Genomic DNA, 26565 nt, shown 5'->3' on the forward strand with positions numbered 1-26565 from the left:
ATTTTGTAATTAGTTCTTCTAAAGAATTTACATTCTGTCCAGGTGAGTTTTTGTAAGAAGGGCAAAGTCTAGCACATACCTGTTAAGAAACTGCAACACCAGCCTCCATTTTATACTGGAGCACAGCCCATTCACATTCCAGGATAATAGAGAAATTACCCCTTCAATTGCCATCATCCCTGAGAACTTGTATGAGATGTCTGTTATAAAGTAAGCATAGTAAACCACAACCCCATACATGCTGCCAAGTGAGAAGCAAGACTTCAGTCCCACAGATTCATCAAGTAGATATCCAAAGCATTACAAGTAATTCTAACAAAACAATCTCAAGAACGTCCCCGTCCTTCCCCCAACATGAAGCACCTGTCGCCCGAATCCCATGTTAACCGTACACGAGAAAACACTGTGAACCATGTCTGGAGTAACCACCGAAGCAGCCAGTGCAGGACACAGGACCCCGCTTAGCATGCACTATCTGTCAGTGGTCCAAATTACTGGAAACAACACATACATATATATATAGTTGGGCAGCAACTTGATAGTCAGAAGCCGGAGGGAAATGCAGCCCCCCCCACTTCATCCATCACCAGCCACCTCTTAACCATTGTCATTGCCTTAGAGGGGTTCAGAGCCGTGCGAGTCAAACAAGACTGGGAGTGATTCTCACTCGCACTGTGATCTTGGTATCTCCCTTGGCGATCCAGGCATTGGTGCGGAAATAATCTGTGTTTCCTGCCAGTCCCGTGCGCCTTTAGGAGTATGGAAAAGATGGACCGTCTCCCTGTGATACACCTTGAGCAGCGCAGGGAAGAAGAGGCATACTTGCCCATAACTATCAGTTTCTTCTTTACTGAGTCAAAGGATTGGCGCGCTCTCTCCACATCCCTAGTGTAATCCGAGAAAAATACAGTCCAGCATCCATTGTAGGTAATGGGGCCCGTGGCCCATTGTAGGTCATGGGGCCCGGGGCCATTTGTAGCAGAGTATCCCGGTCTCTATAATTTAAAGGTCTTGCAAGCTGGTCAGCCCGCCGGAATTCGATGGGCCCTTTCAATGGAAAATAAATGTCACTGTTTCTTTGATGCTCTCAGGTCTGCTAGCCATTGTTCCAAGTAAAGCTCTGTGTAGGGCCCTTCCTCCTTCTCCGGCAGCCGAAGAATATGGAAATTATTGCACAGTGACCTTCCTTCGCAGTCTTTTGCTCTGCTTTCCAAGACGTTAAGTTTAGTTTCTGAGACACTAACTCTTGCTGTTTTTCCATGTGTTTTAGAGCGTCCTCTGAGTCCAAAATGTGCTGTCCCACTTCTCCCATTCTTGAAATCAGTTTGCGGCAATCCTGATGCAATAAGGAGACTTTAAATGAATGGCCACCGATTTTCTCCTCCACAGAGCCCCTGGATTCCCCAATGGCACTCATTATGTCCGTGAGTGAGATCTGAGGATCTCCTCCTTCGGCCCCCCCCCCCCACTCATCATTGCAGAATTATGTGTTTTAACGGTGTGAGACCATTCACGGTATATTAGTCTATCCTATCCATGAGGGCCGCCTTCCGCAGTATTTCTTTCGCCGTGGCGCAAAATTTACCAATCACAGGATATTATCCACTGTTTGCAGCAGTGACAGTTGCAGGTTAGCCCCTGATGCAACGTAAATTGGTTATACCTGCAAGAAAAAAGCTTCAGTACGGTCCGTCCTTCACCCTCTGACTAGGTCTCAAAGGCACCACCATAGAGACATCCTCCCAAAGTGAATTGCTCCTCTTAGCCTTGTTGCTGTGTACTCCCACCTAGAGGTCTATGCTGATCACTGAGCAAAGGCGCAAAACATCCCTTCAGGCCACTAGGAGACTATGAGAGGGGTAACCAGGGTGAGCAGGGGTACAATGATTTGCCTCCACACCAGAGCAAGGATGGAAACTGCAAATGCAGTTGCTGCCGGTCCCCAAAGTCCAGGATTCAAAGAGAGCCCCTCCTGTGCGCTGTCAAGCTTGCCAGAAATGTTTGTCCTCCGCACTGCGCCTTGGGTGCTGTGTCTTTACATGGCATTCCTGGCAGGAAGATTACTGCGGCGGTGAGGCACAGTGGAGTACCCGCCAACTCCAAGTATTAGGAGCATAGGCCTACCACAACCTCCTGCGTTTTGGCCCCGAGCTGGCCAACCACTGCAACCGTGCACTACGGGTGGGCAGCTCCTCCGTTCACCACCTTAGTCCGCCGTGCCGAGGGCTCCTACATTCTCCCCACCCGTACTCGGCTCGCAGTTTGCGCTCCCTTCATCCTAGTCGGGACCTAGCCTGCTTGTCGGTTTCACCTCTAGCTCACCCGCTCGGTGGTGGGCCTCGTTGCCGCCGCACAACCCCCCGGCTGGCAGGTCAGCTGATGCTAGTATGGGCGCTAGCAACCTCAGCAAGATAGCGCCAGTTACCTGGGCTATCACAAAAAACAAGTTGGTCCAGGGCTTCCTAGCAATGATTGTATTTTAAAGAAGATCAGAGAGCAGCAGAGGTGTTTCGCCACTGATTTTTGCTGAGATTGTTGCAGGATTCCCGATTCCGTCAGGAGTTCAGCTGTAGTATGTCGGCGGACCCAGCAAAGCATGATAGACACACGTCTCCATTCACTGGCTGCTCAACAGCACCCCCTGCATTCCACACAGATGACCACAGTTGACCACCACATCCTCCTCTCCCTCTTCACTGAGAGGATGGGATTCGCTGGCACTGTCCCATTTAGTTTACCTTCTACCTCTCATGCAGATACCAGGCCACCCAGATGAACATGTGTTCTAACAAACTCCTAGTTTCCTGTGGAGTGCCCCAACTGGATCCATCCTCTCACTGATCCTCTTTAGCCGTTACATGGAGCTTCTGTGCACCCTCCATAAAGATCCCAATATAGCCATCAACCAAAATCCAGACCATACTGTGTTACAGAAGAGAGGACATCAGTTGTATCTGTAAACACCTTGTCGTCATCCATTCCTGGTTATCCACCGCCTAACTCAAACTTAACCCCTACAAAACGGAATCTATCCTCATCAGTCCCTTCGCTAAACAACAACTCATGCAACAATAGCTCAATGATATGCACCAAGAAGGGTTTGATCCGCAACTCTTGGATTCAGCAAAATGTGTATTTTTCACCATCGACAGCAGCCTGTCACTCCAGAAACCCATAGCCAAGAAGGCCCAGATGGCGTGCCGGATCACGGGTTTGGCGGAATGGTAAGTCCCCATTCCCCATTGGACATTTCCCATTCTCCATTGGGCTCAATGGGCAATGTTCGGCGCTAGTACCGCCGGCGGTAATAGCGCGGAAAATTGGCAAAATCGCTGCATATTTGCCCCCAGCTCAGAGCTGGGGGTAAATCCGCCAGGCCTGTGATTTGACAGACCCTTAAATGAGGTGGTAATAGCATTAACTCTGCATTTAAGGGTTACTGCCACACTCGTGATGAGGCAGTGTATCTAGGCCCTTGTGGTCCCATAGATCGATGGGGGAAATGTCCTCCTGACAGGGCTACTAGCCGCTCACCTGGCTCCCATAAAAACAGTCCATCACGACACAGCACACTTCATTAAGGTGCACAGAAATGTGACTGAATGGATGTTCACTCTATTCAGAGGCACCAGACAGGGCTGGCCCTTCTCCCCGATCCTTTTCGCAATGGTGATAGAACCGATGGCGGACTTTATCCGAGCACGGCACGTGCGCAAAGGAGTACGATTGGTTGACGAGCCTGAAATAATATCCCTGTATGCTGACGATGTCCTATTATACGTCAGAGACCCCACAACCCATCTGGATCCCATACTGAGAGACATCACCCGGATTGGCACCCACTCCGGATGTACGATTAATTATTCCAAATCGGAGATTTTCCCGCTCACTAGAGCTACACGGCAGCCCACCACCGAGTATCCCCTGCGCTGGGCCCCCGAGGGTGTGAGATACCTTGGGGTGCAGATATCCCTCACTAAGCCCACCCTGCTTGCCGATAACTACTCAGCTGTAGCACAAACAGTTGAGACAAAAATATCACGTTGGCGCACCCTCCTGTTGTCCGTTGCTGGTCGTCTATCCCTTATTAAAATGATCTTGCTCCTCAAGCTCTTATACACCTTTTGCAACATTCCTATATGGCCCGGGAGGGCTTACTTCACTAATTTGCATAAGCTCTGAGCGCAATTTCTCTGGCACTCCGGTGCGGTGAGCAAAAAGTGGACTGACATGGCACTCTCATACAGACGGAGTGGTATTGCTGCTCCGGACCTGGAACTATACTGGATCGCGGCCCAGGCCCAGCATGCTACTCATTGGTACCCGTATTCCCCAGTGCGCCCACATGTCAAACTGGAACGGCTTGCCTCTGCTGGTATCAATTTAATGCCCTTGATACTACACCGAAGCTTCACATCTGATTCCCCCGTTGACCCCATTGCTGCGACCCTGTATGCCTGGTCATGTCTACTACACTCGACAAGTGGGCCCTCCCCACATTACAAATGGCTTCCCGTGTGGGCCTTTCCGGGCCTGGAACCCACACTTGATATCGCTTTGGCGCGACACTGGGGTGCGCTGGGGTATCGGGCCCTGTCCGACTTCTATCCCGAGGGCAAATTCATAGGCCCCCAGACCTGGAGACCGGGGCACACCAGATCCCCCCAGGAGACTCTCCAATACTACAGGCTTCGCGCCGCGTTCCGCAACATGTTGCCCTCCTTTCCGGATGAGCCCCGAGACAACCCGGCGATAGCCTACATCGCCAACTCGGGCGGTGCATGCGGCGTCGTCTCTTCCCTGTATCAAATCCTACTAGATATCATCCCCATTCCTACTCTTAGGGCGCGCGACGGATGGTCAGCTGAACTGGGTCTAGAAATGTATGATGAATTGTGGGAGGATATGTGCTGCCACACACAAAAAGTGTCTCTCAATTTCCGTTTTCGTGCCATGCAATACAAGCTCCTCAATAGGCTTTACTATACACCACACAGAACATCAGGGTTTGCTCGCTCTGAGGTGCACCTCTGCCCGCGCTGTAGGGCGGTGGATGCTGATCACTTGCATATGTTCTGGACCTGTAACAAATTGTCCGGTTTCTGGGACAGTGTCCTCCATACACTGAGTGCGGTAACTGAAATTGTAATTGATCCCGATCCTTTGGCGGTTCTGTTTGGGGTCTGGGGGTCTGACGAAACTAAGCGTTTGAAAAAGTTTTTGAATATAAACTGCATGATTGCCAAAAAATGTATACTTCAGAACTGGAAGCGCTCCTCCCCACCGGCCTCTCAGAAATGGCTGGGTATGCTCACATGATCGCGGAACTGTGAGGAGGAATACCTGACAATGCTGCCCGCCCAGTCTCGCCCCAGGAACATCTGGAGCAAATTTAACACATATCTCAACAATCAAAGTGAGAACACGCCCAGTTCCGGCTTATCTCCGGACTCTACTCATGCACCGTGATTATTGCTGTATATTTCTGTATTGTTGATGCTCTATATCCACTGTTGGAACTGTATTCTGTAACCATTACGATGTGTTATGCTATGCTTGCTTTAATTATTTGTTGCCTTGACGTATGTGCCTTGTGAACCTCTGCCGACAAAAATAAAAATTAAAAAAAAAAGAAATGTGACTGAATGACCCCAGTGCTACGCAAATTACACTGGCTTCCTCTACAGGCCAGGATACTGTTCAAGACTACATGTATCATCTACAAAGCAGTCACTAGTAGCTGACCAGTGTACCGAGTGGCTAAGCTCCACGCATCTGGTGACACATGCTCTTTGTGCAGCTAATTGACTGACTGCCTTGCATCACAATTCGCCCACAAAGAGAGGACCCGCAAACAATCCTTATCTTGTCACGTACCCACTCTCAGGAACCCAATCCCTAAATCAGCTGGAAATGCCCCCACAATTCCCAAATTCCAAAAAGCTCTCAAAACATGGCTTTTTCAATAATACCTGACCCAGGACTAATCCCGAAGGACACACAGGGCCTCATCACGAGTTGGACGGTAACGCCGGCGGTATTACCGCCGGCGGTATTAGCCCTATCGCCAAACCCCCGGCGCTCGGGGGTTTGGCGGTAATGGAATTCCCCATTCCCCACTGAGCCCATTTGGGAATGCCCCATTCCCCATTGGGCTCAATGGGGAATTTTTGCACTCTTACTGCCGGCGGAGTTCCCGCCGGCGGTAATAGTGTGAATTTTCGGCAGATTTCCCCCCAGCTCAGAGCTGGGGAGAAATACGCCGAAGCCCTGATTTGGCGGACCCTTAAATCCGGCGGTAATAGCGCGACCGCCGGATTTAAGGGTTACCGCCAAACTTGTGATGAGGCCCACAGACTGCAACTCACACTACTGCTTTACTGTTAAAAGAAGCCAGCCCATTTGCTGTCTACTGACACCCTGACCACAGTACCTATCAGGGGAATACTGCTACTCGTTCTGCCTATTCCTCACTTATAAAATAATGATTCATGTATGCACCTTAACACATTTTACAAAAAATATACATCTCATTTTATTCAAATTACAAAATTCAATTATACTTGGGAATACATACAAATATCCAGAGACCCGTTCTCCAGAAAATAAATTAAAAATGACAGTGCTGGGGGTAGTATGAAACTGACTTCAAAATTACAAAAACATTTGACACCTTCTTAAACTGCTTCCACACCGTTTTATAGGTCCAGATTTACTCTTCTCTTATTGAGCTCACCTAATGTCTCATTAAAACTCAATTTCATAACAGTTTAGTGAAAGCAAACTCACAAGCATTTTTTTACACAAACCATGGTGCGATTGTGGAAATCTTGAACCTCTGATCACTAATTCACACCAAATACAACACGCATGACAAATATATGTCGATACAACTGTGTTTCGGACCTATTTTCTCGGGGTCCACCCTCCTGGGTTCCTGCCCCTTTGTTCATAACTGGGCCTTCCTCAGGACAAACCAACACTATTTAACCCTGTTATACTATGCCACAGTCTCAGAATTTCTTAAACCAGCATTTAGACTTAAAGACTGCTCCAGTAAATGTGTAGCTGTGGAATCATTTAGTTTACCATTTCACTGCTTTAAAGTAAAATACAGTCTTACAAATATTATTTTAAAAATGTAGGGAGAATAAATGTCCAAGGAAAACACTGCCATTTACTGTGGTCTGTTAACAGCAGAAAGATGTAAAGAAGTGTGTGCATTTTATAAAGCAACATCTAGAATACTGAGCAAGAAAGCATGTTCCCATTTTCAAAATACCACAATAGTCTATGTTCCAGATAGCATTCCAAACACAATATTGCTTTGAGAATGGTCATGTGTGTTGCCCTTTGCTGGACGTTCATGCTCCATTTACCTACTGCGGTTGGCGAGGCAGGCGGCAGGGCCAACGAGTGAAACCAGACACTGATATTCTTTGGGAGGCATTCAGCCGCATTTATTACATCACAAAATGTAACATGAAGCTTTACATGAATGACATCATAGAAAACAAGTTATGTCATTATTTACATACTTGAGCGTGGGCCAGTGGCTATCTTCCCCCACGCCCTGGAAAGGGCCCTGAGGGATATAGGGGAACCCCGTAAACCGACGAGAGCCCCTGTCCCGGTGCCCATTGCACCCATTGGTGAGGACCATTCATTGAGCACATGACATGACACCTCACTGCTCAGCGTCGCACCCTAGACCATAACCCAAACAACCAAGAAATCTCCCACCACCACACCTCCCAAGACGCCACACCGGCATGCTGTCATCGCTTGCTATTATTCAGTCCCAAGGGACATTCTTCAGCTATAAGTATCTTATCACAGCAAATGCACTTTGAGGTGGTGCCAATTTATTTTATTTATTTATTTGAATTTGTAGAGTGCACTGCTGCCCACGGGCATCGAGGCGCTATGCGTTAGTCTTTGCACTAAATAGGGTGCTCCACTACAGACCATACATGGATCTGGCCCTGTGTCACCCCCAGCATTTCAATCATGGGTGCTACCCTGCATTAGGTGATCTCAAGTCTACTTCCCCTAAAATATGAAACAAAGCGAGTCTTCCACTGTCATGCCACCTCCCTTCAATAATTGACCAGGGAGTACAAAATATTGTATCCTAACGCTGCCATGTCTAACTGTGCTAACTGTGAGTAATGCTTCCACAGGGGTAGCTTGACAGACCCCAGCAAATCATTTCAACTTCTTATTCCCAAATCTGAATTAGTGACCTATACCCAGACTGCTGCTCCATAGTCCAAGAACAGCTTCCTGACTGGCTGCTTGCATTGCTCCATGGTGAAAGAGTGGGTGATGCATCAGGCCTAAAAAAATCGGATTAAATGTAGATTACAACCAAAATCCTACCGGTCGGTGTAGATAACACCTTCCGAAAGGTTGTTGGATAGTGTATGACAATCCCGGAAAAAAATAGAATTGCATATTCTGCTGTCCATTCAAGTAGACTTGGCGCTTCATTACGAATTTGGAGTTCTGAGTGGTGCTAATGCCTCCAAATCTAATTCCCATTACCAGCCGCGGAAACAGTGCTGTCTCTGTCTCGTTTCCATTATTCCCTTTTCTGAAACCCTTTTGGACTTCATTGGGAAATTGAGGTATTAGCGTTGTGTATACCACTGCGAGTGAGCCGGTTCTCTAAGCAGAGATTTGGAGGGAGATCCTTATCCTCAGCAGGTGCCTCCCTCTGGAATAACCTCCCTGCCGCCCTCCCTCTTGAGCCAGATTTCCTCAAGTTGTGGAAACTACTCAAGCCCACCCTCTTCTCCTCTGCCTTCTCTCTCCCTCTACCCTGCTAACCTAGTTCTATGTTCTTTCCCTCTCTCCCTCCTCTTCCTTACAGCTTGCTGACTGGCCACCTGGTGTACCTCAGAGTCTCACAAGTCTCTGGCACCTACGCCAGTCCTCTTTCGCTCTTGCCTCAGGGCCCTACACCCCACCCACACTCACTGAACTTGAGAAATAACCCAAGAGAGTGTCTCTCTCTGCACTCACCTGTCTCAACAGACCGGGTGCACTTGATCCCCCACCTTGATCTTCTGTGCACTTGAATGATCCTTACGCACCTCGCCTGAAGATCGTCTGTCTGTTCTCCTTTGTCTTCTGCCTGAATCGCACTGGTAAAACTGCAGAATAGCTGTTAGACATATTTGCCATATTTTTACGCATTTACTCTGCCTGTGCAGACTATTATCATCTCAAAATGTCAAGGACTCTGTGCGACTGTTGTTTTTTTCCCCTTGTTCTCACCCTCCTTGAGTGCTTTGAAACACTTCCTGTGTATAGTAGCTATATAAATAAACAATACCATACCACTATGTTTTGGTGGCAACACCACAATGCACAAGCAGGCAGTTTTAGAGGTTAAGGGTTTAATACAACCCAACCAGGCGTACTAAAAATACATACGGTAACTAACATTACAGCCTGTTTTTTTTCAATTACCTCCGGTAACACCTGTTGTGTGCAACAGTGTAAAACTGTAAGGTTGATGACAAATTCTTTATAAAAAGCAATCTATTATGATAACACAGACTGGTTGCAATATCGTGATTGGAGCTCTTAATCCCACAGCTATTGCAGAATTGAAACAAAAAGTCACCGATTTTCCATTTGACATGTCTGTGTACCCACAGGAGGGGCAGGGCACTACATTGAATATGGGAATTTTGGCTGCATGCCTCTAATTTGCAAAACGTCCTATCTGCATTGCTGCGTCCCTCTCCTGGTCACGCTCAAGTATTGTGAGTCCGCCTGAATAAGGCCTTGTGTGTCGCCTCCTTCATTACCATAACGATATCGCCCACCGTCGTTCTCAGGCAAAGGGTGGACGTCCCTGCTTTTTTCCCAGGCTTCCTCCTTTCCACTGAAAAGGGAAACAAGGGGTGACTGTTTGGTGGCTGTCTCCTCAGCCATCGTCTGACAGTGATGTAACCACCAAGGCCGGCGGTGACTGGCTGCAGTCAAACTGGTCATGTCGCCGGCACACCTCGCGCTGCAATCGGCTTACAGCTAAACCGCTTCAGAGCCCAAGCTGTCCTCACAAAGGTAGCTGAAGAAGGGGGGTCGGGGTGGTAGTGGGGGTCGGGGGGTTAGCATTCACCGGAGGACAAAGCAGCAATGGAGCATGATAATGGAAGCGAGCCTCGCTGCGCGGGAAGGGACTCGCCGTGTGTGACTCTCACGCTTCCCGGCTGCGCGTGCGCCATGTGCAGTGAGAGTAAGAAGTCGGGTTACTTGAGTTCACCCGCATCGCTCTTGCATTACCTTCCACCCACTGACTGAAAGAAAAAGGCGAATTACACATATTCTCCGGCTGGTCTGTACTGGGACTCACCAAAGGCAACAGGCGAGAGATGGGGTGATTTCTGCCGTGTATTCTTCCACCAACAGGGTCCAATCACACAGAATTATGCGAGATGGTAATGACCTCCACCAGCCTCCCAAGGATTGCGGGTTACTACCAGACACTGGGGAGGCCCGAACTCCACTTGCTGAAACCTGGAAAGCGTTTAACTGAATGCCAAAATGTTTATCTAAGATCAGTCTTTCCGTGAAAATGATAGCGGTTGTGGAGTCCTGTGTTCTTTTACCCCAGTTTCATTGTGAACCCCTTTGTCACACTTTTTCCAAACCCCTGCTACCTGCAAGCATGCCAAAACGCTCCCATTGTATTCTTTGGACATTATCGCTCTGCAGTGGCGTATTTTCCTACTGTGCCCGTGGCCCCCTGCCAATGCCCGATTCAGAAAGTTACCTTGGAAGTAATGTTGCTTCTGTCGGAATGGCGGTTCGCTACCAAGACCTTGGCACGTTTCATGGGCGAAAAAGTTCCACCACTTACTCTAGAGATCACGGATAGCACATCTCTTTACTTTACACAATGTTTAATCCGGTATGACCACTGGGTATTGCCGTAAAGGGAAAACATATTGCCTGGCATATGCCTGTAAAACCGGTCTCGGAAAGGCATTTTTTCTGTAACAGTGGTGAAGAGCTGATGAGGTTTGTGTGCCTCCTCGAAATCCACTAACTCCAGAATCAAACATAGAAGAAACCAGAATATTTAGACTTTTAAAGAATGACAACCGAGCAGTGGCGCAACACAATTCAGCTGAACGGGCTTCAGCAACCGCACCCACTGAATTTTGGGCAATTTAGATGACAGAGACTTTCACAAATGCACAGTATTCGCTAGCCCTATGCGGGACCACTCTGTCTGTGAGGCTTTCACACAAACGTGCTCTTGGCACCTCTTTACTTCATAGTGCAGTAACAGAGACTTTCGCAAGCGCACATTTTCTCACTCTGCCCTGTGTGGGACCATTCCATTACTAAAGCAGTCTACACAGTTTGTACTCCTTGTAAATTTCACTTGGTCGGGCCCCCGCCACTATCTTTCACAATCTTCACCTGGTCGTGGCCTCGACACTGTCTTTCACATTCTTCACTTCGCGGGTCCCAGACCCTCTTAATTCTTACTACGGGTCCCAGACCCTCTTCTTTAATTCTCATTAGGGGTCCCAGACCCTCTTCTTGAATTCTCATTAGGGGTCCCAAACCCTCTTCTTAATTCTACAAATGCACAAGTTCTTATTTCAATTTTGCTCGTGCTTTGAGCCCTCTTTAATTCACAATCTCAAAAAGTCTCTCTTTACTCGTGGTTCTCATCACACTATTTCAATAATGGACAATTGAAGCTTTCATCTTCATTGCGTCTCTCACCATACGCCTGTCCTCACTTTGCGACATTGAATTTCATTCGTGCCTCGGTCCTTTCACAAACCGGGCTCCCTTATGCTTGGAACTCACCAGCTGTGTTTCTCTTTATCGCTTGATGCTTGTCGAGGTCAGGGTCTTCTCCACTGCCCCTCCGACACTCCCAGGCCTTCTTGCATGCGTGGGGGAACGAACACCTGTACTAGGCTTTCTCTTTGGAGTTTGTTTCCTCGCGCGAAGCCTTCTGGCTCCTTGGAGATACGGCTCCCTCACCACGCTTTCAGCAGCCTTTTCACCTCTTAGGCCCTCAGCATCTTGGTGCTTCACTCTCTGCTGACAGATTTCAGGGTGCCTAGGTGATCCAGTTCACCTACCTGCTCGACCTCCAACTTGTGTGCCTTCTCAGGTTCAAACTCGCTCACTGTTTGACTCTATGCCCCATCTCTTATACTCTGGGTAGGCGTCAATGTGTTTCAGGTGTCTGTGATTATGACTGAGTGCCTGCCCTCATTAACGGGACAGGACCATTGCATATTACTAGGGGTAATCTTCCTAATCTAAGTCGTCCTCTTCCTTGTCTCAGTAGTTGGGCTGACACAGAAAGGAGGGATTGTAGTATCCCAAAAAGGTAGAAGGAATATGGGGTAAACGATTCTCAGGAAATGGCGGGATACCATGTCTCACCTTTCAATGTTTCTTCCCCACTCCCCAAGGACCCCCCACCCAGGGGATCCTCCCTCGCTTGTCCACCCCCAGATTTGAATTGTGCAAGTGCAGAACAAGAAGTGCTAGGGAAGGGGGCGAGGGTGTGTGTGGGGTGGGGTCTTATGCTGGTCTGGTAAAACAAGCGATAAGGATGGAAGGGAAAAAAGGGAAGAGGCAAGGTGCAAGTACTAAGGGGTGGCCAGATGGCAAGTGCCAGGGAGTGCAGGTAGCTCTGCAGAGAGGGGACTGGGTTGGGGAGGGGGGCTGGAGCCCTGTAGTACTCAGAGGGAACCAGGCAGCCAGTAAATGAGGCAAGAAAGGTGTTAGCAGGGGAGGGGGAGAGTGAAGGAGGAGAGAAGGATGGTCTTGAGGCGCTTCCGGAACTTAAGGAGATCCGGCTCAAGCCTGAGAGTGTCATGGAGACCATTCCAGAGGGAGGCGCCTGCGGAGGAAAGACATCTACCGTCTACACGATTCATCAGTATCACTGATGAATACCCCAGTCACTCTAATCGAGGCAAAAAAAACCTTCATATATGTTTTCTACATTTAAACAAAAATGGCTTTGATCACATACAAATATAAAGATAAATGATAAAAATTCCATTATTCTTCAATATACAGTGATTTACTGTTGTCTTGTAAACATACACCTCAAACAAAAACAGTACTCTTCTCAATTATTCCAAAGAGAGAGAGCACAGATATTTTCAGCAATCTGATCATCACATATAATTCATGAGACCTATTACATATGTATGTTATATCGATAACCATTTCATGTGCAATCTGAGCAACACCACATCAGCAAAACATATGTTTTCTTAATGGGATACTCCAATGTTGACACCAAACTACGCGTTTCGGGACCCTCCGTCCCTTCATCAGGTGTAAACCGTTTTCTATTCTAACAATCTAAATTAAAATTAAAAAGAGAGATTACCCATACATTTCTTCTATTGATACACCCATCACATTCAGATATTTATAATTGCCAGAATACTAACCTGTCTATTATTAGACTGGCGAAAAGAGCACCAATTGGAGAGCTGTGGGGAATATAAATACAGTCCCTCACCATAAAGCAACCTCACACTATACATTTCACATATTTGTAACTCCAAACTAGACATGAACGGTCCATCAACTGTTCTGTTTCCTGTCTTGTGGACATCCAATATTCTCAACTTGTTCCAAGCCAGACCGTCAACCACGAGTCCACTCCTCTTTTCCCTGTCAACTCTACAACCAAAGAATAGCCCTTTCAATGTTATGCCTGTAACAATACAGCATACCTTACTGCTTCTGTCTGCAACCATTTGTGACTATTCCAGCATTCATTACCTTTACAATAGTCATTCAATGCCAGATACAGGAACAGGGAGGCGGATGTAAAAACAGCCTCCCGTCCTGTGTCAGCATTTTCAGCGAAATCTTCGCCGTCACATGATGTGGACGTCACGTGCGATGTCCCATGTGACTATGGCGTTAAATCACCAGATGTCTGGGCCGCTACGGGCGCTGCACTATCACGGCCATTTTGTAATGGTCATTGAACGTTCTCTTTTACAACAACTAAGTCAATCCGTGTGTATTGAAAATTAACTCATCAACTATATTTGGAGGATGTAACTCTTTTGCTCAATGTTCAAAAACGATTTACACTTTGTCAAAGTGACTATGGCTGCTGCCCTGTTTCCACAATATTAACGCTCCACTACATGTTGCACATTAAACACCACCTTTCTTTGGTGTCCCACATCAAACACTATAATGTCATCTGCCATTATAGCAACGGCCAATAAATGATAATCAATTAGATTTTAATCTGAAAATCAGAGAATGGGAGAAGTTTCACTTGTTGCCAAATTTATTTTAATGTAAGTCAGCATCAGTGCATTAATGCAAAATCTTACGTTGGGAAAGAAAACCACATCCCAATTGTATGTATGCATTTCTCACATGTTTTGATGATGTGCTCATTGCTTTACAAAACATCCTTGAATGTAATCCTCACGTCATTGTAATGGATATATAGATCAATCAATGTCCCTCAGTATGTTCTGAACAACAATTGCATATCATAAAAAGCATGTTAAATCAAATTCACTATTCATCCCTTTGGGACTTTAGGCCTCTAAACGCTCTATCCAGTAGATCTCTTTTTGGTGAAGCAGGATGTTCAAGTTACCCCCTCGTCTGGGACATTCTACTTGATCTAAAATCACAAATCTGATCTGCACTATTGTGTGATTAACTTCTTTGAAGTGTTGTGCTACTGGTGAGTGTAATTGTCCAGTACAGATATTTAATTTGTGTTCTGTCCACCTTCATTTGGTGTTTCTTGTGATGAGGCCCACATACAACATGACACATGGGCATCTAATCCCATATATGATCATTTTGGAATCACATGTTGTTTTGTGTCATAATTCAATTTGTTTTCCAGTATATGGATGATTAATCACACTGCCCTTTATCACATTGTGACAATGTTGACAATTATTACATGCAAGGGTTCCCTTGTAGGTCATTCTTTGTTGATTTCATTCTATGTAGTCAGCTCTAATGAGATAGTCTCTCACTGATTTGCTCTTCCTGTAGGCGAAAATAGGCTACTCAGCAAATAATTGAGTCAGTATAGGATTCATGTTCAAGTCCTCCCAGTTTCTTTTAAGTATTCTTTTTATTTTCTTACTCTGCTGGGAATATGTCGTCGCATAAACCAATTTCTCTACTTATGGTTTTTACACAGGTTTCAATGCCTCATCTCATGTCACCAATGTTGCTTTTGCTTGAGCTTTTGTGACAATTTCTCTAGAGTACCCTCTTTCTTGAAATTAGCTTCTTAGATTCAATGACTTGTTCACAAACTCTTGATCTTCTGATATCATTCTTTTGTACCTTACGAAATGACTGTATGGAATTCTTTCAATTGTTTGTTTCAGATGAAAGCGTGATGCTAACAAGATACTGTTTTGACAGATGCTTTGGTATAAACAGTAGTTTCCAATTTCCCACACCTCTTATAAAGTTCTGCATCCAGAAATTGAATCCTATTTCCAATGCGCTGAGTTGTGAACTGGATATGCTCAAAAAAATGTGTCAACTCTTTAAGTGTGCCCCTCCACACTCCGAATACATTATCAATGAACCTTTAAAAGCCTCTCAGATGATCCTTCCATCTGACGTTGTTCAAAACAAACACTTCTTCGAGGTAGGCCATGTATGTGTTAGCGTAACTTGGTGCCATAGCCGCACCCATTGATGTCCTTGATATTTGCACAAAAAACGGTCCTCAAACCTGAAAAAATTATTTGACAAAACCAGTTTCAGTAAGCTCAAGATGAATATTTTGTTGGCTGCACAGTCTTCCGTGGACCAAAGAAGCCACTCCATTGCTTCCAGACATGCAATGTGCGTTATGTTCGTATACAAACTGCATACATCCATAGTAAATAATTTGTCGAAGTTTTCAACAAATTCAATGGGGCTCACTACAGGTTTGGCGGGCGGAACGGCACCCACCCGCAGAACTTTTTCCGGACTGGCAAACTACAAGTTCTGCGGGTTGGTGCCACTCCGCCCGCCAGGTCTGACCTGCGGGCAGAACGACACCGGCCCACAGAGATGCATTGGAACACCGGCACCATCACGACATGGTGCCAGTGTTTCCACTGTCCCCATTCCCGTGGAGTCCCCATTCCTGCAGGACTCCACGGGAATGGGGATTAACAAAATTGCTGGCGCCGGATTTACCGGAACACCAGGACTGTAATACCCCGGTAATTCCGGAAAGTCCGGCGCCAGTAATTCACTACGGGTCCGGCAGCAGCCTGCCGGTTTTACCAGCATGGCTACCGCCGGACTCGTAATGAGCCCCAATGTGTTTCAAAGAGCTTCAAGGCAAGGGAGGAAGCAAGTGGAATATACAATGACATTCTTACAAGGCCCTGAGACAAACGAGAATGTGAAATTTACTATCGTACTAGGTTTGGCGACAGTTCAGATAGTGCAAGAGCTATGACAAAAATAAGGAGGTGAGGGGTGTAGGATATGAGACAGACAAGCAACTAACATACTAGGTCTGACAACATTTCTGGTAGAGCTGGAGAATTGACAAGAGGTGCGTGGCAGGGGGAGGAGGGAGAAGGAGAGGAACAAAACAGGCGACTATCGTACTAGGCCTGACAACATTTCAGGTAGTGCTGGAGGGAGTTGGGGGGAGGTACAAGCAAAGAGGGATGGGGAGGAAGAACAAACAGGCTACTATCATACTAGGTCAGGTGACATTTCGGATATAGTAAGAGCTATGCCAGAGATGAGGAGGGAAGAGGGGGGTAGGAGATGAGACCAACAAGCAACTATCGTACTAAGCCTGACGACATTTCTGGTAGAGCCGAAGAATTGACAAGAGGTGTGGGGCAGGGAGAGGAGGGAAGAGGAGAGGAAAAAAACAAGTGACTATCGTAATCGTATTAGGCCTGACCACATTTCAGGTAGTGCTGGAGGCAGGGAGGGACCAACAAGCAAGGAGGGAGAGGGAGGAAAACAAACAAGCTACTATCATACTAGGTCAAATGAAAATTCGGATAGAGTAAGTGCAAAGTATATAGTGGGGGAAGGGGGAAAAGGGAGCGGGAAAAAGATAGGGAGAGGAAGAGAAGACTGAGAAACAGTGAGTGTGGTGAATGAGAAGAAGAGGCGAGCAGGAGAGGGAGGGGGACCGTAGTATAGCAGGCAGGCAAATAGACATTGCAAGCATACAGCAGGGTGGGTCCTGTGCAAATGGCACAGCAAGTTTGGATGAAAAACATAGGCAGATTTGGAACTATGCTAAATGCATGAAAACATAGATAATTTGAAACTAAGCTAAATGCATGAAAACATAGCCAGATTTGAAACAAGTTAAATGCATGAAAACATAGCCAGATTCGAAACAAGCTAAATGCTTGAAAACATAGCCAGATTCCAAACAAGCTAAATGCTTGAAAACAGTCAGATTTGAAACTAAGCTAAATGCATGGAAACACAGCCATATTTGAAACAAGCTAAATTTGAAACTAAGCTAAATGCATGAAAACATTGGCATATTTTAAACAAGCTAAATGCATGAAAACATATCCAGATCTGAAACATGCTAAATGCATGAAAATATAGCCAGAATTGAAACTAAGCTAAATACATGAAAACATAGCCAGATTTGAAACTAAGCTGAATGCATGAAAACTTAGCTGGATTTGAAACAAGCTAAATGCATGAAAACATAGCCGGATTTGAAACAAGCTAAATGCATGGAAACATAGCCAGATTTGAAACAGCTAAATGCATGAAAACATAGCCAGATTTGAAACAAACTAAATGCATGAAAACATAGCCAGATTCGAATCAAGCTAAATGCATGAAAACATAGCCAGATTTGAAACTAATCTAAATGCATGACAACTTAGCCAGATTTGAATAGCAACCAGTGTCAAAAGCTAATTGTAGGTTCAAAAATGCAGTACAATCGAAAGTGCAAACATGGGAGACAGGCAGAGAAGGAAACTAAGAGTCAATAGAGGGTAGAGGCAATACCAGAAGGAGGGAATTAACTAATGGCAGTTCAAGTGCAGGGGTGACAAGAAAATACCTCAGGCAGCATTCTGGTAGCGGACTGGGAGCAGACAGGGGCCTTTGTTGTGGGCCTTAGGGAATCAGGGCCGTCTCCCGCCTCCCGGTTGCTCTCATTGGCCAATAACAGCCAAGGCAACCAAAGGGAGGTGAGAGCCAGGCAGGCAATACGGACAAGGCAAGGCGGTGCAGCCATCTTGAAGGGGCGAGGTGCAATGAGGCACCAGTTGCAGAAGTGGAAAAGAAACATTAAAAAGACCCATGAGTGGGTTGCAAGTCACGGAGGATGGATTTCCTGCACACCTTAACTGCCCTCAATAAGCACAGCATTTTCTGCATAAAAGCGGAGAAACCTTGCAATAGGCGCGCTGCACGCCGCAATTATAAGATGCTCGCCCCAGTAAAAATCGTGCAATCTGGGTAATGGTTAAGGCAGGCAAAGGGCTGCAGGAGTGGACATCAGGCTCCGGCGATGGTAGGTGGTGGGAGATGACAAAAGGAATGACCCTTCTATGCATTATGCAGCACAGTGGGTGAAAATGTGGTCATCTGAGATGCCCACATTATCACTCCCTTTCAAGGTCACCCAACAGATTTCGGTTCCTTCATTGAAAAGGATGTGCAGTGCATGCCTTCACTAGAAAGTTTTATTTTGCTGGGAAGGCTGAAAGAATGTTTACCTCCACCTTCTGCGTACAGGCAAACATTTGTGGAATTCCCATGTGCAGTACTGCATGAGGTGAATACCTCCTAACCCCATTATTCGAGTTGTGTCAGGTACAGTTAATTCTTTTTTTCTTAGACTTACTCAAGGTTTCACAGACTGTATTAGGCAGGGCTGGACTGGGAACTAAAAGAGGCCCTGGAAATAATTACTGGGGACCAAAAGAGGCCCTGGAAATAAAGTTCAAAGTGGCCCTGTATGACACCTTTTCAGCAAGCCCAACGCTTTTCCTATGAGGAAATTTGGAATTTACCACAGAAAAGAGGCCCAGGGTGCAGAGGCCCACCGGGAAATCTCCAGAGTTCCCTATAGGCCAGTCCACCCCTGGTATTAGGCATAGCCATGTTCCAAATAATGTATACATCTGCTATGTGTTTTTCCCCTGTGTATGTCTCCCATACCCAGTGAGTGAGTATCAAGTTCCATAGGAAACCAGAACATCGAATTGTAAATAACTTTTGACTTGCATGACTGATTTGGCTGATATTGTGCGACCTAAGAGGTTGTCACAGGCCCCCTCATGGACATTTTGAGAATGATCCGTTACAAAATGAATACGTTATTAAGAAAGCAAAAATTCCACATTTTCCAGCCCCTTCCCATTCAATTTCCTATAGAGAAAAAAGTACAAATTACTGTGCAGCGCACAGCGCAAAACGCTGAACGGAATTAGACCAGGTACGAAACAACATGGCCACAAAGCGTTAACTCGAGGGGTCTGGGTTTAATCCGTCCAGTAGTTATTAAAATATTGGATTGAGAACGGGGTTCTCCTTCTCCCAAAGTTATAGCTATATATTTGTCTCAGAATGCATCAGTGAGGCTGACAGGCTTTTCAAAAATGAAAAAGCAGCAATTTTCCCCCAAAGTTATATTGCTAATAACTTTTGACTTGCTGGATGGCTTTTGATGAAATATTTCGATTCACAAAGTTTCTTAACAATCCCACATCCCCAAACTGCACATTCAGGGAACAAAACGTTCTAAAATTAAAATGTTATTAAGAAAACAGAACAGATTCACAGCTCTTAGGGTGGCTGTGATAGCAATCTATAAACATAATTTATGAAGGCCTCTAATGTCTATCTGAAGCCAATAAAAAAATAACAAAAATAAAAATAAAACACCACAGTTTCACCATTTTTTTCAGCCCATTCATCTTCCCATAGCGAAAAAGTGAAGTTTTTGAACAGCCGTAGCGCAAAAAACACTAGGCAGATTTGGATCAAATAAGAAACAACTTAGGCAGAACGCGTTGACTTACATTTCTTGACTGGTTTGGGATCAATCCATCCAGTAGTTTCTAAAATATTAGACAAAGAAGGCGGTTCCCCCTGCTCCTTAAAATCTTTATATCGGTCTTGGTGCTTTTTACAGCAGAGAGGCTAAGCATGGCTAATAACATCTGAATAGCTGGATGAATTTTTCCAAACAGTATGTTTGTCAAGAACCCCACTAAACTGGACATTTTGGGAAATGTTTTCATCCTACTCACAATCATTTTCCCATAGAAAAAAAGTGCAGTTTTTGAACAGCCATAGAGCGTAAACCGCAGGCAGATGTGGACCAAATGAGAAACAATTTGGGCACAGAGCATTTGCTTTATTTCCTTGACTGGTTTGGGGGTAAATCTATCCAGTAGTTTTAAAAATACTCATCAGAGACATGGGGTGCCCCTCTGGTTCTCAAAACCTTTACATATATATTGGCATTGGTGCTTTTCAGCAGAGTGCTTGATGGGAGTGATTCCTGTGATTTCACTGGAAGAAGCTGCAAATGAAAGAACTCAAAACGCTATTTGGAGAAGGAAAACAGATGCCATCAAACTTTCAGATGAACTTCCCCATGAGTCTAATAGTGTTCTCAACTTCAGAAAGAGACTCAAAACTCTTCTGTTTTATGTAGTCACTCCTATGGGAACACTGATTGTTTTGAACCACAGCGCTTAGATGGCTGTAAGCGCTTATAAATATAAATAGCAATCCCATCAGGCTAGAGGTCGGGAGTAGGAAAGAAGACGCCATGTGAAGTTGGGGTTTTAAGGATGGGTTGGGGAGCCAGTTACGGGTAGAGCATTTTCAGTTAATCAGGGAAGACCATGTGAATCTCACAAGATTACAGCAGCAACGCTGTAAGATGCGCTCAGAAAGAAATGTGTGTTACCACGAAGCGATGAGTAATAGGGATAATAGGAAAGCAATTGAGCGGAGTGAGGGCACCTGGAAAAAGTAGGTGAACTCATGTCGAGTGCCTGTGAGGACCTGGAAGACTTTTTAATTCTGAGCAATTTTTCCCGTTATCGTGGGAATCGGCGAACAGCTACTCTACCACAGGAATTTCTTTTATTGGAAACAATTACTGTGAAATGATCACGGGAATAAGGAGTTTGAAAAAATATGTTTAACATCTGCAGTGCCTACATCTACTGGGCAGGGAGCAATGGATGTTTGGTACCAAATGAATGGTGTGACATGGCCAGTGGCCATTGCTATTGGACTCAAAAGAAAGATATTGGTGCAACACGTACAGAAGCCACGGCCAAAGGCCGTCGCTAATGGGACCTCAAGAAACTATGCAACATGTTCGGCTATGGCCACTGGCCATGGCTGAAGGCCCTGTCTAGAGGGCCCAAAAGAAAAACGATTGGTACAACATGTACAGTGGCCACGGCAGAATGCCATGGCTCGTGGGCCCTGAGGAAACTAAAGTATAGCAAAACCCTTGAAATTCTGTGAAAAACTATTTCTTAAGAGAGAGTTAAGGTGATCAGATTTAACGCAACAAACCCCTGAAATTCAGCACTCGCATTTCAATGAAGTCCATCTCAGAGAGTCACACAAACCAAACAGTGTTAGGGGGTAATGGCCAGGGAGGAAAAAGCAATTGAGGGGAGAGGGGTGAGCATGGAAAGAGGAGGGGACCCCTTGAGGACAGGAAAGAATTTTGAATTTTTGAGCATTATCAGGGGAATACCAGGGGAATCCCGAGGGTATGGGTAGTTCAATGTCACTGTATGTGTAGTTTGCCTTTATCTGAGCAATCCTGTGGAAATGGGGAGAGAGTGAAAAAAAATTAATTTTACACCTGCAGTAATCACATCTTCTAGGAAGGAGATAATGGGTCTCTGTGCCGAAGGTCATGGCTAGTAAGCCTCAAAGCAAAATATTGGTGCAACATGAGCAGTGTCCACGGCTGAAGGCCTTGGCTAGTGGGCGCAGAAGAAACCTATTGGTATATCATGTACAGTTTCCACGGCTGAAGGCCATGTGTTAAATTATGTACTAGTAATATGCTATATCAATTCATATAAAGTGTCCCTCGATTTACTTTCAAAGGGTTGTCAGTTGCAGCCACTGGTCATTCAGTGTATTTGTTTCTGTTTAAACATGTTTGTTTATTTCCAGGCTGGGCGTCCTGCACAGACTGTTGCATTATGGCATATTAGAATGTCATCACTGTATATATATGTAGGGCCCACTCTGTGAAGCTCAAGCAGTTACTACAGCCTGATAGTGGAGAGGGGCATTTGTATGGGCTTTAATAAAATACTTTGTAAATTCAGCTTTAGTATGCTCACCTGTTTTTTGGATAGCACATTTGGCGATGAAACCCGCTCAACCGAGCGAAGCCACAGCCTGTTTTGCTTACCTTGGCTTTGTGGTCCCCCATTTGGGCTTGCCTACCCAGCGCACCGCTGCTGCGAGCTGTGGGAGGGCTTCTGAGAGGAAGGACCTCTTCACATTGACCGCCCTCGCGTTCAACATATGTCAGGAGATCTGCTCATCTCTGAAACGTTGCTCTGCCTTTTTGGCATCAGGAAGGGAAATGTTTGTTTTGCATCCTCGGTGGTTGCGTGTTGCCCCTGTTGCCAGTACGCCTTTTCGTGGGATTGAACTCCTTTGATGCTGCCAGGACTGATCGTGTGCGCCTATGACTGCTTCATTTGTATCACCGCTGCATGGGGGAGCCTGCTTCTTAGCTCCCTCACAAGCTAGTAAGCTGCATCATCTCCTCTTGTGTCTTCAAAATAAGGCTAGGAAAACCCTTTGGTTTCCTTGGCTGACTCATGTTTCTTTAAGTGTGTCTGACTTTATTTCTCCAATTATAGAAAATTGGCGTTATTGCACACATTTGTACTGCATTTACCTTTTTGGTTATGTGCCTGTACCCATTCATACCGTAAGTATTTGTTGTAGTTATTCGATTGTCAGGTTAAGTTATCCCTGCAGTGTTTTGTGGTGTGCATTCATCTTGTGCATCTTGTGCAATTTTGACCCTTGCTTTCATTCTGTCTATCTTTATTTCTGTTATCAACCATGAGTGCACTGCCTGTGCAGTTTTTGCCCAAGCCTGGAGAGACTTTGGTCACGTGGGATGTGTGGAAGGAAGATGTATTTGTTAGACTATGGGCCTCATTACACGTTGTGCGGTAAAAATCGCAAATTACCGGCATGGTGCTATTAACGTGTCTGCCCTCGCAAGAGGGCGCTAATAGCGTACCATTACGAGTACGCGGACACGAGCATAGAGCATTTGCCGGTAATGACCCCACCTTCATGCCGCTAAGGTCCCCAATAAGTCACTTACCGGCTTCCACGAAAGTGCAGATAGCACCTCCGCCCTCACGCTACATGCAAACAGTGGTCACCGCTATTAGCGGTGACCGTTAAATAGCGGAACCGGAAATAGCGTCATCGCACAGGAACAGGAAAGAGCACGGCGGCCATCTTTAAAAACACAATCCATTGCCATCCTCTGCCCCCTGGACTGAGTAGTGTGCAATAGGAAATCCACAGGGACACCCTTGACATGCCTAAGGCTGTAAAAAAAAATACTGACCGGCAGAGGAAGGAAAAATTCACCACGGAGGAGCTAATGATGCTAACCCAGACCCTTGCTGCCAATGCTGCCGTGGTCTTTGCCAGCGACATGCGTCGGGAGACACTAATCAGAAAGAAGGCAATCTGGGCTGATGTTGCCTTGAAAGTCAGTGCTGTGGGCACCACCACCCGCAATGTGCGTGAGTGCAGAAAGCAGTGGGATGATCTCCGCCTACGTGTTAGAAGTTACTTTCTTACCTGGTAACGTTCTTTCGACGGGATGTTCCTCCGACGTATTCCTTATCTTTGATATACGTTTCCAGCTTGCTGGCCTCGGAAATTTTTTCTCTGTAGAGGGCGCTGCGCGTCGACGTCCGCCGAGTCGATGTCCCTCGACGGCCACCGTATAGGCGCCGACGTCACCATGCCCATAAATAGACACGCGCTGTGTCCGTTGCTCAGTTCCGTTTTGTAGTGTAAGAAAGACATGCCTGAATTAGTTAGTAACCTTGAAGGAGCGAAAGCTGCAACCACAAGGGAAGTTATCACTGCGGGGATGGATGGGAGGGGCGATAAGGAATACGTCAGAGGAACATCCCGTCGAAAGAACGTTACCAGGTAAGAAAGTAACTTGTTCTTCGAAGGGATTGTGTCCTCCGACGTATTCCTTATCTTTGATAGACTCCCATAGCAGTGGTTTGTAATTGGAGGAGGGAGTGATAGTGTTATATATCCCTTTAGGGATGGACCGAGTGTAATACGGCTTTGCCAAATCTGGTCTCTTGAGCAGTGGAGGAATCCAGGTTGTAAAGTTTTGTGGATGTATGTGCGGGCGACCATGTGGCAGCCGCACATATGTCTGGGACCGGCACCCATCTCTGGAGAGCCGAAGAAGCTGCGATACCCCTGGTTGAATGAGCCCTGAGGTTTTGGGGTGGCTCTTTCCCTGCTAGTCTATAACATTCCAGGATGGCCAAGATAATCCACCTGGAGATGTTTTGTTTTGTTATGGGTAGTCCCAACTTGTGACCTGAGTATCCTACAAACAGCTGGTCTGCTTGCCTGATTCTAACCATTCTGCTGATGTAAAAGCTGAGAGCTCGCCTAGGGTCCAGCCTGTGTAGCCTTTCCTTCTCTTTCCCCGGATGGGGAGGAGGATAGAATGAAGGCAAGGTAATTTTCTGAGTAATATGGAATTCAGAAACTACCTTTGGGAGAAAATTAGGCTTCACTTGGAGAACAACCTTGTCCTTGTGGAAGATTGTATGTGGGGGTTTACAGGAGAGAGCTTGAAGTTCACTCACCCTTCTAGCCGATGTTAGTGCTACAAGTAGGACAGTTTTAAGTGTGAGAAATCTTAATGCGCAAGAGTGAAGTGGCTCGAATGGAGTGCCCATTAAGAAGTTTAAGACTAAGTTTAAGTCCCATAATGGGACCTGGAATGGTTTTGGAGGGTAAACATTAGTCAGACCCTTGAGAAATTGTACCACTAGAGGAATTTTGAAATACGATGGCTCCTCCGCAGTGCGCTTGAAGATAGAAAGCGCTGCGAAACAGCCTTTTACAGTGCCAACTTGAAGGCCTGAGTTTGCCAAGTAGAGTAGAAACGATAGCACCGTTGGTGTACCGCATGAAAAAGGGTCGATATTCTCTTCCTTACACCAGCTGCAAAACTTGTTCCAACGGCAGTGGTATAAAGACTTTGTTGCTGGTCTTCTGGCCGAAAGCAACACCTCCATGACGTTATCAGGGAGATCCCAATCCTTGTACCTCAACCTTTCAGAAGCCAAGCGTGAAGGTTGAGGGTTCTGATGTCTGGATGGAGAACCTGACCTCCCTTCTGCGAGTGAAGATTCTCTTTGAGTGGAAGACGGATTGGAGGACAGATGGACATATCTAGAAGGTCCGGGTACCACGTTCTCCTGGCCCAGTCCGGGGCAATTAGGATCATGGTTTTCCGGAATCTTCTCAACCTCCTAATCATTTGAGGAATAACAGGGAATGGTGGAAATGCGTAAAGGAGTGGAAACTCCCAGTCCACTACGAACGCGTCTCCCAGAGCTCCTCTCGGGGGAAATTCCCTTGAACAGAACAGATCGCACTTCCTGTTGGTGCTTGTGGTGAACAGATCCACCTGAGGGGTTCCCCAAAGGGCGAAGATCTCTTGAAGGGCTTCCTGAGATAGCTCCCATTCGTGGGAGACTGTGCTCTGCCTGCTCAGAGCGTCCGCTGTCAAATTCTTCTCTCCGGCTAGATGGACTGCCGATAGAGAGATTCCTTCCCGAATTGCCCAAAACCAGAGCTGCATTGCCTCTCTGCACAGTGGTAGTGAACCTACGCCTCCTCTTTTGTTGAGGTAGTGCATGGCCACCGTGTTGTCCGTCATTATCAGGACATTTCTCCCCTGTACTGATGGCAGGAAAGCTTTCAGCGCTAGTCTGATCGCTCACAGCTCTAATAGGTTGATATGTAGTCTGGACTCCGATGGAGACCAACGACCGCTGATGGTCAAGTCGTTGGCATGGGCTTCTCACCCTGTGAGCGAGGCGTCTGTGACTACTGTTATCTCCGACCATGGTTGCCAAAACAGTTCTCCTTTCAAGATGTTCTCTGAATAGGCCCACCACTGAAGGTCGTGGGCTACCTTGTCCGGAATCCGGAGGAGGTCTGACATTCTCCCTGAGAATTGTGACCACTGACTTCTCAGTGCCCACTGAAGAGATCTCATTCTCAGGCGAGCCTCTGGCACGAGGAAGATGCAGGATGCCATGAGGCCTAGTAACCTCAAAATGTCGAAGGCTGGGAGACGTTGGGCATTTTGAAACTTGGTGACCATCTGTAGAATATCTTGAGCCCTCACCTCTGGTGGCGAGGCTTTTCCCAGGGAAGTGTCCAGGACCGCTCCAATGAACTGGAGTCTCTGAGATGGTATCATCTGTGACTTCTTTAAAT

Source organism: Ambystoma mexicanum, chromosome 4p (genome assembly GCF_040938575.1).
Source record: "Ambystoma mexicanum isolate Mex_15411 chromosome 4p, UKY_AmexF1_1, whole genome shotgun sequence".
Taxonomy (NCBI): Eukaryota; Metazoa; Chordata; class Amphibia; order Caudata; family Ambystomatidae; genus Ambystoma; species Ambystoma mexicanum.